Source organism: Columba livia, chromosome 3, assembly GCF_036013475.1.
Source record: "Columba livia isolate bColLiv1 breed racing homer chromosome 3, bColLiv1.pat.W.v2, whole genome shotgun sequence".
Classification (NCBI taxonomy): domain Eukaryota; kingdom Metazoa; phylum Chordata; class Aves; order Columbiformes; family Columbidae; genus Columba; species Columba livia.
In genome coordinates, this window is record NC_088604.1 from 17,567,681 (window position 1) to 17,582,763 (window position 15,083).

General features: G+C 40.7%; 1 long non-coding RNA gene across 4 annotated transcripts in view; it reads left to right on the forward strand.

Annotated features, from left to right (window-relative positions):
* The window catches only part of LOC110362143 (uncharacterized), a 295,772-nt gene that overhangs the window by 42,881 nt on the left and 237,808 nt on the right, over positions 1-15,083 (forward strand). The window lies entirely within an intron of this gene.

Below are 15,083 nucleotides of genomic sequence, written 5' to 3' on the forward strand. Positions count from 1 at the left end.
GGATGTGAAAATACACAAACCAGTGTACATTTGGAAAAAAACAGGTAGGGGATTTCAGCAGCATCTGAACAGCAAGCAGAGGATGTGTTTCTCTTTTCATTTTCCACTACTGAAGTTGCTTTACCTTTAATGCACAAGGGTTTCTGCTCATCTTGACTTTCCCAGGACTGCAATCACTTCTGTGGTTGTTGGAGTGAGTAGCTTGTGCTGCAGTGCATGCAGGATTGGAAGAGATGATTTAATCCTCAGTTGCAGCACATCAGCTCATTTAAGCAGCCGTAGTGATGCAAGTGTGGACAAGGGTACAAGTCATCTCATTAACTGATAACTGCTGTATGCTATTGGCGAGTGCAGACTTAAGCTACTCCTGAAATGAAAAAAGCCAGCTGTTTAAGATCAGTTGGGACATCTAATTTAAAAAGTAAAAGAAAAAAAAAATCCCAGTCTAACAGAGACCCTGAGTCTGCTCTTGCTTAAGCTTGGATAACTCAAGAGAAATGAAACAGAAATTAGTACAGTGAAGCCAGTGTAAAAGCAGTAAAAACAAGATCAGAATCTGTGCCCAAGAGAGACAGCAGATGTGAATTTTGTAGGAAGAAGGGGAGTGGGAAGAGCAACATTGGTAGGGAATGGATAAAGACCAGGAATATTTGTTAACTGCTTATTGCAGTGCTCTTCTACCTTCCAGGGATCAGGAATGTGAAAAATTTTCCCATTCCAGTTTTCTTTACTGGTTTGCTTTGTGGGCTTGATTGTTCTGTACATTGCAAGCGTACAGACCTGGTGCCACTCATTTGAAACCTACAGTATTACACTGATGTAAAGGAAGCAAAAGGAGAGAAACCTAGGCCCTGTGGCTGGAAAGGAAACTCATGAGTTAAAAAAGAATTATTGGAAGGGGGGGAATTAGAAATGCAAAAAAATAAATTAGAGATTTCAGACTTAAAAGAGGCAGGTGAAGCTGAGAAACAGAGCTTTATTGAAGGGGGTGGTGAGATAGTGTGCTGTGTGAGACGCTGTTAGCTGAAAGAGACGAAAATAATTAAATTCAAATAGAAGGCTAATTAAAAAATAAGAGGGAGAAAAGAATATATTAAAAATGAAAAAAGGAAATAGAAGGGAATATGAAATAAGAAAACGTAAGTACTGAGAGGTAAGAGATGAAGAAAAATATCTTTATCTAAAGCAATTGTACAAAATAAAAAGCAGCAGCAATTTTATAGAAGTCTTTACCTTTGGATTGACAGTCACCCTAAAAAATCTGCAAGAAAAGCATTTCAATTCAAATTTAACTCTAGTTAATTAAGACACCAAAGCAGATTACTGATTTGGGCAGCATTTCAATGCAGTTGTAGTGAAGTTGTCAATCAGTACAACTGCAATCCAAATTAGATTTTTTTTTTTTTTTTTTTAAAAAGAGCTTCATCTTGCTTGTGCTGAAGTTATTAGCAAAATCCTCATTGAGTTCAGTAGGATAGGAAGAAAATGTTCTAAAGAAAAGCCCTTTATTGGGAAACAGAGCAAAGGACAGAGGTTAAAGTCAAAGTGATGATTTGGGCTGCAAATCAAGATGGAAAGTGAGACCTTTCTTCATCCCAGGCTCTTGCTGATTCCTGGTCCATTTTGCCATGCTGCCTCTAGGTCAAGTGGAAAGCTGAGGATGGGGTTATATTTTCACAGAATTATAAAATAACCTTAGTTGGAAAGAACCCTTAAGGATCCTTGAGTCCAACTCTTGACTCCACACAGGGCAACCTAAAAGTGAAATGAGGTATCTAAAAGCATTGTCCAAACGCTACTTGAACATCCAACAGGCATGGGGCCATGATCCTGCGGAGGTTGTTCCAGTGCTTGATCACCTTCTCAGGGAAGAACCTTTTCCTAATATCCAATCTGAACTTCTCCTGAGGCAGCTTTAAACCACTCCCTCATGTCCTATCACTGGACACCAGGGAGAAGAGACCAGTGCCTCCCTCTCCACTCACTCACTTGAGGAGGTTGTAGACAGTGATGACAGGTTGTAGACAGTCTCCTCTAAGCTGAACAAACCAAGTATCCTCAGCCACTCCTCATCAGTCATGCCCTATTGTCCTTTCACCATTGTCGATGCCCTCCTTTGGGCACATTCTGAAAATTTTATATCCTTCTTATATTGGACACAGAACTCGAGGGTGAGGCTACACCAATGCTGAGGATAGTGTACCATCACTTCTTTTGACCAGTTAGCTGTACTGTGCTTAATGCACCCCAAGCATATGGCTGGTCCTTTTGGCTGCACATTGTTGACTCATTGAGTTTATCATAAGCTAAAACCCCCAGATCCCCTTCTGCAGGGCTGCACCCTAGCCTCATGTTCCCCAATCTACATGTACATCTGTTTCTCTCTTCAAGGCAACTGGCATAGATAGGGCAGGAAAGAAAACAGGCCTTCTTCCCTCGGCTCAGCACTCACAGGAAAGAGGCTTGACGATACTTCAGAGGAGTGATGCTAAGCACAATACTTCCTGGAGCTACTTCAAAGATGGTGCAACTTACTCACCACCCATTATTTCAAGCTTTTCCTGAAGATGCAATTTAATCCCCAAACATTAAAGGGACAAAGTCTTGCAAATCTTTCAGCATGCAAGTTATTATCCATGGACTAAATTGGAAATAGACGCCTATAAAACGTGTCATATACTGACGTCCCTACTGGTTGCAGCAGTTATGGGTCTGGAAAGCAACCTCTAGCCAGGATGCTCCGCAGACCTCAGGCCGCCAGAGGAATTTGCTGTGTGCAGATCACAGTTTCTGTGTGTACATCAGTTCCACTCCAGGGAATTGAGTTGCTCTTTTTCTTGCTCACAAAATTATTGTAAGAATAAAGCTGTGCCATTTTAGAATAAAGTGATAAATGAAGCCATTTCAACCCATGGCATAGCCACACAGTAAAGGTCTGTAAGTGTCTTTTGAACAAATATTGTTCTTGTGCAGACGGAAATAGCATGGGCTATGTCTCAAAACTTCTTACCTGTTGGTCATTAGCTGCAGCTGCAAAGCTTTGGTCTTTGGCCCCTGCTAGCCATGGGAAGCAGGGACATACTGTTGGCTCAGGTAAAGAGGTGTGGGAGAGAGCATGCTGATCTGGGGGAGCGGGGTGTACAGGTGTAATTCAGGATGGTGTATAGCCCAATGAGTTTAACAACCCTGCTTAATGACATCGTTACCATACTACACAAACTCCCATTGAAATTAATGGTATTTCACATAATAAAAGTACTGTGCAAATACTCAGTTATGTAGAACATTAATGTGACTTTAAAAAGTCATAATAACAGAAAATCAATTTATTCTCTGTAGTTACATTTGGAGTGGGGGGGGTCATAGTAGGAGCACTAGCACACCTAAAGATGGAAGTCCTTAGCATCTGAGGTTTGAAGTTATTTGTTCCCCATCACTTTAATCCTGTTAGAGATGTTAAAATAGGAATTCTTTCCTCTCATTTTTTTTTTTTTCTCCTGTCAAACATACTTTCCTCTTGGGATTCTCCAGTGCAACAGAGGACAACATAAATCTATGCTTTCTGTTTTCCTGTGTGTATGCTTGATTCCCATGCTATGACTGATGCTAGCAATAAAGTATTTTTTGTTGTTGAATGAATTAAAAAAAAAAACCACAAAATGAAACATTTGTGCTCATCCAAAACAACATTTGTTTTTGTTCCCTCCACTAAACAAAACACCAACTCTTCAGACTTCCCAATTTTAAACATGTTTTCCTAGAAAGCACTATTGGCAAGTATGTGAGCACGCTGTTTTACATTGGAAGTATTCAGAAGGGGGTGGATGTATTTATTGATACCTTCTCAGAAGGCTCTGTTCAGGTTTTCTGAACTCTTTTCCTCCTTACTTACTAAATGTGATAAATCTTATATATATTTATTCGCCTTTTCCTTATTCCTCTGGTACATCATTTAGGCTGGAAGCAGGTTATCTGACATCCTTTTAGACATTTCTCTTGTTGCTTTCTGAATAGGGCAGTGTTTCCACATTTTGAGTGGATCCATTAGCTAAGTCAGTTCCCTTCCATTTTTTCAATTTGTTAGGTGTTCTGGGGCAGATTCACCAACTCATTGCAGGAGGCACCACTGCAGCATTGTTTGTCACCTCCTCTGCAGATGTTTTTCAGAAAACTGAGAACTGTACTGCCTATAATGAGAGAAGCTGATGTCAGAAGAAATGAGAAATTGCAGAAGCATCAAATTACAGATACAACTAAATATATGCAGATACAATTAAACATATGAAGACTACATGCTGGGAAACTGGCATCACGTCATTCCTGTGACAGCGCACGCCTGTGATACAAGTCACCAGTCCCAGAGAGCTGGGCTGTTGCACGAGTCTGCCCTATAGCCTATGAGACAGTTCATTCCTGACACACACAAATAGAAGAGAAATAGGACATAAAGAAAGGAAGACAAGAATTGCAGAATGCACAGAAATGCTCCCAGCTGAATAGGTAGTGATCCACTGTGTCTTGAGTCTCATGCTCTAGAGTAGGACTATTGTATTAATCTATTTTCAATTCTATGATCATCACCCCCGATAACCCACATTTGCATAACATCAGGGGTAGAGACAGGAAGGGTATTACAATAGAGAGAGAAAACATTGTAGGGAATTGAGGGGAAGGGGCTTAATGCAGGAGTTGAAACAGTCAATGGAGAATGAAAAACTGCTAAGGAAGAAGGATCTGGGTTAAACTTTCCCTTGCATTACTTACATATATGTGTACATAATCTGCACAGGTGCTATGGCATGGTTTTATTTATTTATTTGTTTATTTTTAAATGAATAATCTGAAAAATATATTCATGAAGATACAGTGTTTTTTCTTTTCCCTGAGCTCTTCTGGGTAGGAGGCAGTGCTCTGCAGCTGCTCCCCAAGCAACCAGAGGACTGGTAAGGATCATTGGATATCCCCAAGGAATTTAGGAAATGCCATGCATCCAAGACCTCACCAAGGGTCTGGGGAAATGCACTTTGCATTCCAGTTCTAATAGTAAGATTATATAGCCTCCTCCAAAGTATATGCATCAGTCTCTCCCAGGGCTGTGCCCAGAACTCAGATAATAACTGTGCAGCTAAAGAAATAAATTCTTGTTCTCCAGGGAAAATTTGTCAGGTGTCCTCTGGCAGTAGTTAGACCTGGCCTATGGGTGGTTTCAAATGAAAATGAATGCTGACAAACAGGGACATGAAACTTTCTGTATCCACTCAGGAAAAACAAACTCTCTTGTTCTGTCAGTACACACTGATGCTCATTTTTTTTAGCATCTATGACACAGTGGACACCAGAGTCTGAGTTGAACCATGTAAGGAAAATGCAGTAGGCAACCAGGTTTTTACTTTTCGTTGCTGAACTGCATGAGAAAAACCACCTTGATCAACACCTTTGATTTTCTGATATTTTCATTAAATTTTGCCTTTTTTTTTTTTGCATTTTTCATTCGCACATAATCTTTTCACACATAAAGCTCATCATGGGTTAATTTGGGGTTTCTCGGTTTTTTCTTCTGGGATTCAATCACAACCATTCCTTTATGAGAAAAATACTGCTAATTTGGCTGCTCAGGCTTAGATCAGTCACAAGATCTCCCACAGTTTCACATCCTGTTTTTCCCCTCAGAGCCCAAACAAGTCTTACATATTTTCTTGCACTGAGTGTAGTACTTACTCTTTAAGTAAGCTTCACAGTGTGCTCTTCGTGAATTCACTGGGAGCTTTAAAAATTGTCAAGTATATCAGAAGTATATCAGAGGTTAGACTTGATAGAGGTAAGATAACATTTTGTTTGTTTGTTTTTTTTTCCTTCTCAATGGTACCTGGTGCTTTCAGAAATCAAACTAACTCGTTTAAAAGCCACTTGTTTTCATGTTTCTGAGTGAGTTTCAGCTCCATGTGAACTCTTAGCTTTGTTGTTCTTCTTTCATATCATTTGGTTTCTTATCAGCCCTATTGCCTCACAGTAGTCAATAAGAGCTTTGGACCGGGAGTGCTTCAAACAACTCTTATTCAGGCATAGGATAGTAAGTCCTTCTGGTTAGCAGAAGATAAACCCCAAAGACACCCTGGGTTTTCTGGTGTCTGGAGTAAAAGTACAAAGTTCTGAGCATATTTGATCTCTTAAGAGTGAGAAAACCTTCCTGCCCGTAAGGCTGGTAGAGGTTGGGAAGTCAAGAAAGCTCTGCACTCAGTAAAGGAAATTATAGTAATCTGCCTGAACTGTAGCCCTGTACTGTTACCTGGGAGTTTTGTGCTCAGCCTGTTCCCAGCTTCTAGCAAGCCCATGTATTTCATCTAGAGCTATGTGGAAAGGCAGCAGTGTTGGCTTTTAAGAGGAAAGAACTGCTGGTAAGACTTACTCCCAAGGCTAAAAAATGTGCGAGAAGTTCTTTGAATCCATTAAATCAAGCTATAATCATGATAACACCATTCATCATAGCAGTCCTCCCCACCCCAACCTCAAACCAGCCCCTTTAAACACAACTCTTCCTGCTGTATAAAGTCATTCAATGAAAGATTTTATTACTGCTGTCTATACTATTTTTCCAGGGTGCTACCATAATAGAAATCAACGCAGAGAAATCAGTAATAATCACACATGTTTCATATTGGTTCCCATGTGGAAAACATTTCAAAGGTGTCAGTGCCTGGAAAACCTGATGGTTTCATTGAATACCAGAATGAAACTCCAAGGCAAACCCTAAGGAGAGATTAACACTTGGAAGTATAAAATTCAGGTAGTAATGAGAAGCCAGGTGTTCACTGTCAAGGATTCCAAGTTTCCCTAATTACGGGCGAGTATCTGACTTTAACTGCCTCTCTCAGGTGAGCCAGTAATCCTTTGTTGACAAAGATTTATAAAGAGAAAAAAATAACAATAAGAAAAGGAAAAGAAAAAATGCCTCTGTTTGCTGCTATGGAGAGAATATTACACAGGCAGTCCTATTTCTAACTAAATTAAGATGAGAGAGGGAGTTGGAAGTCATGTTGCACCCACAGTGATCATTCTGCAAATTGCAATATGGATCTAGAATTTCATGTTAATTACATTTTATTTGAAAAGTGCTGCACTACACAGTATTTTCCACAGCAGTGGGGGCTTGATTCTGCTCTCAATTATGTAGGTGTAAAGTGGAGTATCTCCAGTGAAGCTAATGAAGTTAGAGTAGTTTAACACCGAAATGAAGAAGATTACAATAAGGCCCTAGAGCCTGCAATATTGCTGCTGCAGTTAATGATCATTACTGCAGAATGCTGTAGTCTAGTAATTATTTGTTCGTGCAGGTAGAAAGATACACAAAACTGGCATTGATTGCATCTGTATGAGAAATAGTCCAAAATTCTTCTATGTAATGTTCTCTCTCCAAATTGTATCACATATTCCTTTTCATGTGTATTGTGGTTCTATGCAAAAGGGAACGCATTCAGATTTTGAGGAAGCTGATTTAAAAGGCTGCATAAAAGAACAAAACTGTGCCTTCTGTTTCATTAATCCTTTAGGCTGCTCTGATGTCTACTGCCATTATGCGGAGTACCCACTACTTTTGCTGCTTTTGGAGCATTTTGATACAGGTTTTAAAGTATGACAACTCAGTCAGTCCTAGCCAAAACCACTTTCCAAAGCTTGGCTTACCAGTTGTATTGTTACATGCCAGTCAGTCTTTCCTGGGCACCATGTGGGGGTGTTTTTAGGGCCAGAAAGGGGACTACAGTTCTTGCTGCTGGGATGTTGGGTGGAGCAGGCCCCGGTGAGACCTTGTGTTGGCAAACAAGGACAACAGTGGATATCTTGAGTTCGTCTGTCCCTGGGCAGGTGTGGATGCAGGAGTTCCATCTATGCTTGTAAACTAACCTGGGTTGGGAGTTTATGTTCATGCATTGGTAAGTGATTGTTCACACTTAAACTGCTAGCAGGGTCCCTGTAATGGATTTAACCAGGAACAGAACATATAAGAAGAATCATCCCCCCAAAGTAGTTGGGATATGGCTATTCTGTTTTGAGGGTTCTTGAGAGCGTACGAATGCAGGCTGGGCCATGCCGCTTGGCTTCAGAGCCTAAAAAATATCTCTAGTCTACTCTATGTGTTAGTACAGTTGTAGCATAGAATAGATAACAGCTGTGCGGCAGCAGCTATGAAGCTGAAGCAGGGACAAGTCATTACCAATCCATATTGCTTTTCCCTTGAAGCTCTGTAAGGCCAAACTCGCGTATCAACATGGTAGCCCTGGGGTAACCCAGTGGCCATTGCTGAGGAGTTAATCTGTTGAGGAGCTGAACTGTCTGCTTTAGGGCACAAGGACATTTCACGTGGACAGGTCTGGATGCTTTGTGACTGGTGACAGCATCCAGCTGACCTGTTGCCTGAACATCTCTGAACCACCAGCCCGAACATCCTTCCTAGAGAGACATGAGCCTCAGGGAGCAAGAGAGCTGTAGGCAGCCTGATGGCAGCACTGACACGAGCTGAAGGTCTCACGACATGGGTTTCTGCCTGTTCCTGGGACTGACTGGGTCGGGTACAAGCTCAGTGTAGCTTTGGAGTAAGTGATGTGAAGGAATGTTGCTGGATTATGGCACCTGGCATTTTAATTCTAGTTATTCCATACTTGGACACAGTCTAAGTGTACAGTCAGAGACAGCCTCTTTGTTAGTGCACCTATCTGGTTTATACATATATATATATATATATGTATATATATTCCCCATATGTTCATATATTTATTAAAAGGGCCATTTTTTGTGAGTGTATCTCTTAAAAACTACCATGCTGACCTGTTTCCTCCAGCCAGGTGACTCAAACTTAACATGAATGTTTGTAATGATATTTGATCATATGAAAACATATCAGTGACAACAGGAGAACAGATAATTTGAAAAGATATTAAGAGATTGCGATCTTCAGATAAACTGTTTGCAGCAATACTGCAGTCCAGGTATATGCAGATTTAGTAATAACTCTAACATGAGCTACATTAGAAGATGGAGTTTTTCAAAGGCAGAAGGAGTGCAAAGATCCTCAGATCAAGTCGACTGTGAGAGGGAATGCTGTCTTTATGTGTCTTTTAGGCTCCTGGAGTTTTCCCACCTTTGTACTTTACAATGGATATGGCAAGTCCAGAAGGTGTTCTGTAGTTTTGTTTTGACATGCACTCCTCTGCCATTCTGTGTTTCAACGTATTGAGTTGCTCCTGATTTGTTTGTTGCCATATTACTGCTAATGCCTTTTAAAAGTAACTCTGTCTTGGCTACTCTTGCCCCTCTCTCAGGTGATGGTGAATTAGAGGGGAAGCATGGAAGGAGGTGGACTCAGAAAAGCTTTGCAATCAGCTTTGGTAGGAGGCAGGCAGGGACAGGGACAGTTTTATACCATATGTCTTGCTCCTTTTCATTTGCATTTCTCTGAATAGAAATGTACTTCTTCACCTCTCCACCAAATAGAGAGACAACACAAAATCTCATCAGGCAAAGGGTTATACATTTATTCTCATTAGGCACTTGTCAAGTACCCCAAACAACTGAATTCTGAGAGGCTCCCCCAGAAAGTGAAACCGGCTTCATCTGTGGGATAAAATGCAGCTTGTCCTCAGGAAGGACACCGCAGTTCAGCGCAGAAGCCTGAGCTGGAAAAGGCAGACTGCACGTGTTCGTCATGTAATCTATCTCCTAGGATGCACAACTTGAAAAGAGTTCATATGTCACCACAATATGTCCCCTTGTTTATCTTCCAGACAGACTTCATGTATCATGTTGATAAATTGGGCAATGCACAGGGCCAGTTCCCTCCTACTGAGGTGAGTGGGAGATGCATGGTGCCGGATACCAAAGCTAGGGAATTATTCCGATTGACTAACATAGCTGAGTGCATGCCAGACTTGTTTTATTTTCCTTGTCAGATCTCTTGGGGAGTTCTGGAGCTGAGGGGCTTGGGCAGCAGATGAGAGGAGGGTAATACCACTTACTTAGCAGCACCCCACATAGCACACACAGTTCAGGGCCTCTAAAACAGGTGTGGCCGTATAACTTGGGGAGCAGCTCAATGGCAGGTGCAAGAGACTCAGGGTCCAGGGAAAACAAAATCCCCCTTGCTGTGCTGGAGCTGTTGCTCAGGGTTTATCCTTTTTAGTGTCTGTCTTGGAGGGTTGCTTAAGGCATTACTGTAACATAAACAATTATTAGTAATGATTCAGCAGCTATGTTACTCTGTATAAAAGAAAACAAAACCAAATAAGGCTCATCTTTTGCAATACTACTAGCAGTTTCCTATAGGGACTTGTATGTATCTTCCAGCCATAAAATAATTAAATCTCACTGCTTTCCAGTGGTGAAGGAGCTTGAACACACACTGAGGCTTCGATCCTCACATACATAATATTTTGCAGGTCTGAGTCCAAATATTAAGATCAAATATTAAGATTTTACAAAAGTGGCTTTTGATTTTTTTTTTTGAATACTCAAATAAAATAATTTCAAAGCCTGTTCAGAGTCAGTGCAGTGAACAGAGCTCATACACCTGGACTCTGCTGCATTTGTTCCTCACATTTGTGAATCAAACGGTGACCATTTTCTTCCTCTGGAATACAAAGCTTAACACCGAGCAGTGTGTCCAAGCAGCTGCTGACTGGTGCACATCTCTTTGTGGAGCCCATCTGCAGCGTTGTGCTGTACCTATGTCTGCTGTCTCTTGCACGCTCACATGGAGAAGACCTCAAGTACAGTCTTCTGCTGGGGCTTCTCCCTCAGCAATTGATGTTTGCCCCAGGAACATTCCTTCACAGTAATGCAGGCGCAATATTGTGTCATGTGACATATGAATTATTTGCTCCCTCACCGATGGATATTGTGCTGTAATGGATAGAGCTGTTCAAATGGAAGAGACCCTGCTGATCAGTGGGTTAAGCAAAACCGTGAAGGGTAGCATTCCACTTCCATCTTTCAGAACGGGAGGGAGACTAAGTCTGGATGAATGTGGGGGGAGGGTTATATGGGGTGTCAGGTTGTGTGACTATGACAGTATTCTGGTACCATAGACATACCTATAACTCAAAAAATTTTCGTAGTGTAGTTGTTGGCCAAAAAAACACATTTAGTTATCAGAAAACACATTTAGCTATCAGAAAACAAGAAGGAGTTAACACAAGTGCTGTCATCATCATAAATACAGCTTGGAGAGGGAGTCAGCTAAGTCACTAATCTGTTCTGAATTCAGCCTGGTGATGCAGAGAGAAGAGTGTGTGGCCAAGAAGAAAAACACTGTATATCAAAACACACACGAAGAATATTAGCTGGAGAATGGGAGATGCTGAACATAAAGAGAAGAAAGCAAGAGAATAGAACCAAAAGTAATAAAAGCTCAGCCACAGCCAGACTCAGATGTTCTCTCTCCCATTACAGATGACTTAACCAACACATGTTGCCTCACTGGAAAGGTATGCAGGCAGGTGTGACTCAGGATCATTCCAAATGTGGACTGTTGTTCTATCCAAGGTGAACGTTAAAATATAGAAGTGAATAACCGTATTTTGTATCTGAATAAGTAATTGCAAGGAACTGATTCCAACATGCCTTAGGGATTTAGCCATGGAAATCCAACTGACCTTCAGCAGTGCTTATGCATCTGCATTCCTTAGGCGCTTTAGAAAATCTGTGTGTATGTACTGGGCTCAAGGGAAAAGTCCACTGCTATTATTGTAATTTGACTATGATTTTAAGATCCTGTAATGAACTCGATTTTGTACAAATTTACACAGTAGTAGTTGTCAGGTCAGGATTGTTGCCATCAAAGCGTAAAGTTCAAATGGGTGTGAATTACTGGGACTTAACAATGTACTCTGAATTATGTCTTTTTATATTTACATGAGAGTGTCCTTTCTGAGTCACATCTGGGTTTTGTGCTGTTTACAAACTGCTCTAAAAAGCTGAGCGGAGAATATTTGCAGTTAGTTCAGTATGTCAAACAGAGGAATAGAATTTAGCTCTGTTCTTAAACCATGATTATTTATGTAGCAGGCATGTTGGCCAACAAAAAGAATGAAATCTGACCGGCATGAAAATAGCTGATCTGCTTGTACATGAGTCTTGCTTGCAGTGGTCCCAGCAGGAGCTTGAAGAGGACTGTGTAAATTGTGAAACAAAGGGTGCATAGTTAATGCACACCAGAGATGACCATTTGTGGGGGTACTTAACACTGCAAATCCCACATGGTGGGGAGGCTGTGAAAGGGCAGAAGGAACTCAGGAAGCTAAAGGAGTGCGTGTGTCTGTGCTCTGGGAATATGTGACTTGGCACTGAGTGTGGGTTTGTGCACCAAGTTACCAGTTTGACTTAAAAGTGCAGAATAAGCAAAAGAAGGCATGTAGTTGTTAGGATTATGCACACCCAAAAATAAATTAAGAGAAGATTAAATTCAAAACAAATTACAGTTGTGAAATGAGGTAATTAGAAGTGTGACTGCATCAGTATCATGACAGCCACATGCCTTAATCTGATGCCTACAGGCAAACCCATTGGCATACGTACTATTGCATGATCACATATAATGGTTTTCCATGGGATGCCTACCTTGTTTATCAAATGGCCTGGACAGAAGTTGCTGGATGAGACAGATAATCAGTAATTAGTTTTAATGTTATTCTCTTAAGAAATGAGTCTTTTGTTATTTTCTGCTGGCCAGTTCTCTCTGGAGTGTCAAATCTATTGGACAATCTAATCTAAACTTGATGTGTGGGGAGGGTGGGATAGTGTGTATCCTCAGAACCTCAGTATATCAGCTCAACTAGCATATTAGACATCAAAGAATCACTCTCAGAGTGAAGCAGGTTCAGTTAATAGTGCATTCCACAGTCTGTTTCTGTTGGTCATTCATAGTGCTCCTCATACGCAGTCCCAGCAGCAGGCATACACCAGAAAAGGAATTTTCACAGTGCCATGGACTTTCTTCTGGCAACTGCTACTCTAACAGATGAGTACCTTGCAGATACAAAGGGAAAGATAAATGTTATTATCTGCGTGCTGTGGAAGGGGGTCTAAACATACAATGCCACCAATTTTGTGTGTTTCAATAGTTATTTGTATAAAATGGGACACAACTAGATTTTTCTGATGTGCCACGCACTAGCCATTCTCAAACAGAACTGAGAGAAATCAGAACCACTGACAGAACCATCCATCCAGTGGACTTGGGAATAAATGTCTCAGAGTACTGCTCTTTTGCACTGCTGTGTTGTATGAGTATGTCTCTGCAAGAACAGGTGTTGTTTTGTGTGACTTGCCTCACTCTTTGTAAGTCTATTTGACTCTGCATAATGCAGTGAACTCAGCTGAGGCTGGAGACCGAAGAAATACGGAATATATTACTGCATTTTCAACACAGAGTGGAAATGGTGGAAAGGTGAAAATCTTGGCACTGGGAGTGTGAAGAACAGCTTACTCCACTTAATAGCAAGTTACAATGAGAAGCAGTTTGTCCAGTGTCAGTGTCTCACAGTATCTCTTGCTCTCCCTCCCATACACCTTTCTCAAACGCACATTCCTGAAGCTCTGTAAACTCCTCATCTTCCAAGATCCATCTCACAATGCCAAGGCAGGCTGATGGAGTGAAGCAGAACTTTGGCACCTGTGTTTCTCTTATCTTTCCTATTTTTTTTTTTCTTTTCCCCATGGGAAAGAATCTTTGCAGCAAATAGTTCTCAGGCCTCTCTAATGTGCCTGTGTAAAAGGGAAAGGAAAAAGGAATAAAACAGACAAATCATGAAAACTTCTGCAAATATTAAACCAGGTGTGTATTTATTACAGTAAAAATGCAGTAGAATGAACGAAAGGATCACTGGAATACCTTGCTGGTACAGCCATCTCCTTGATGCCAGAGGTTATTAATTTGTTGAAGACTTTATGGGATCGGGATACAAATATTTCTCATATTTTGGCTACTTCTATTAAGCCTGTCAGCTCAAAATTACCAGGATTTATGAAGTAATTTCTAATTGGTCTAATTTGTTCATATATACCATCTATAAAATCTACTAAAAGATTCCTAACATATAAAAATTTGATCTAAATAGGCAGCTGGAAGTTACAGTATGAAACTTATCTGTCCTTTTGCTTACAGAGGAAACCTTCTGGCATATGATTATTTTCATTGCCTATACAGCACTCTGTCGCATATAGATTCAAATCAGCAGCTTCGTATAAAGTATAAGTCTGTATAATGTGGAGAAAAGGAGAAAGAAGACTGCAAATATTTTGCTAATGCAGAGATGAAACTGAAGCTCTTCTTATAAAGCTGATACTAGCTATTTCAGTCTTTAGATATACATAACATTATGCAGTCAAAATGAAGGTGTCTTCCCATATTGCACTGTTCTTGATATAAATAAAATTTATGTGCAATGTTTTATTTAATTTCATAAAACTAATCCAAAAGTAAAACTGCATGATCTTGTATGGCAACATAACTTTGTATTCATGGCTGATTTTTTTTCCCCTCAACACAGAAAGATAATGTGGGTTGATGCAGTGTCCTAACACAATAGGGGCTAATGAATAGAGCTTGCTGCACTCAAGAGACTGCAGTTCAATTACTAGTGGTGCCAATCAAGTCAGAAATATTAACCATGGTAACAGCAGATTTGAGTTGTGTGGAACGAGGCAGTGGCTTCTTGGGGAAGATTGCCTCTTGGGAGGGAAGGGGATGCTCACAGCAAGAGTTGGGAAGGTTGGAGAATGCTGCTTTGTGGCAAAGGAGAGTAATACTCAGCTCATGCTACAGGGAGCTTTGTGCTGTTTGTGTATGTATTCGTTGCAAGTGTGCCTGAGAGCAAACAACTACTAAGTGTGACTATGGGGCCAACACTATGTGCAGAATTGTATTTCCTACATATAAGTGTACAACATATTAGTTAATGATGTGAAAGGTAAATTTCAATGCAGGTTAGGTCCTAAGCAGGAGGAAAATGTTGCTGAAGTCAGTGTGACTGGGCTGAATTACACCAGTCAAAGCTGTAGCCTTTTATGAGGATTTACTTAATATAGTGCATTTG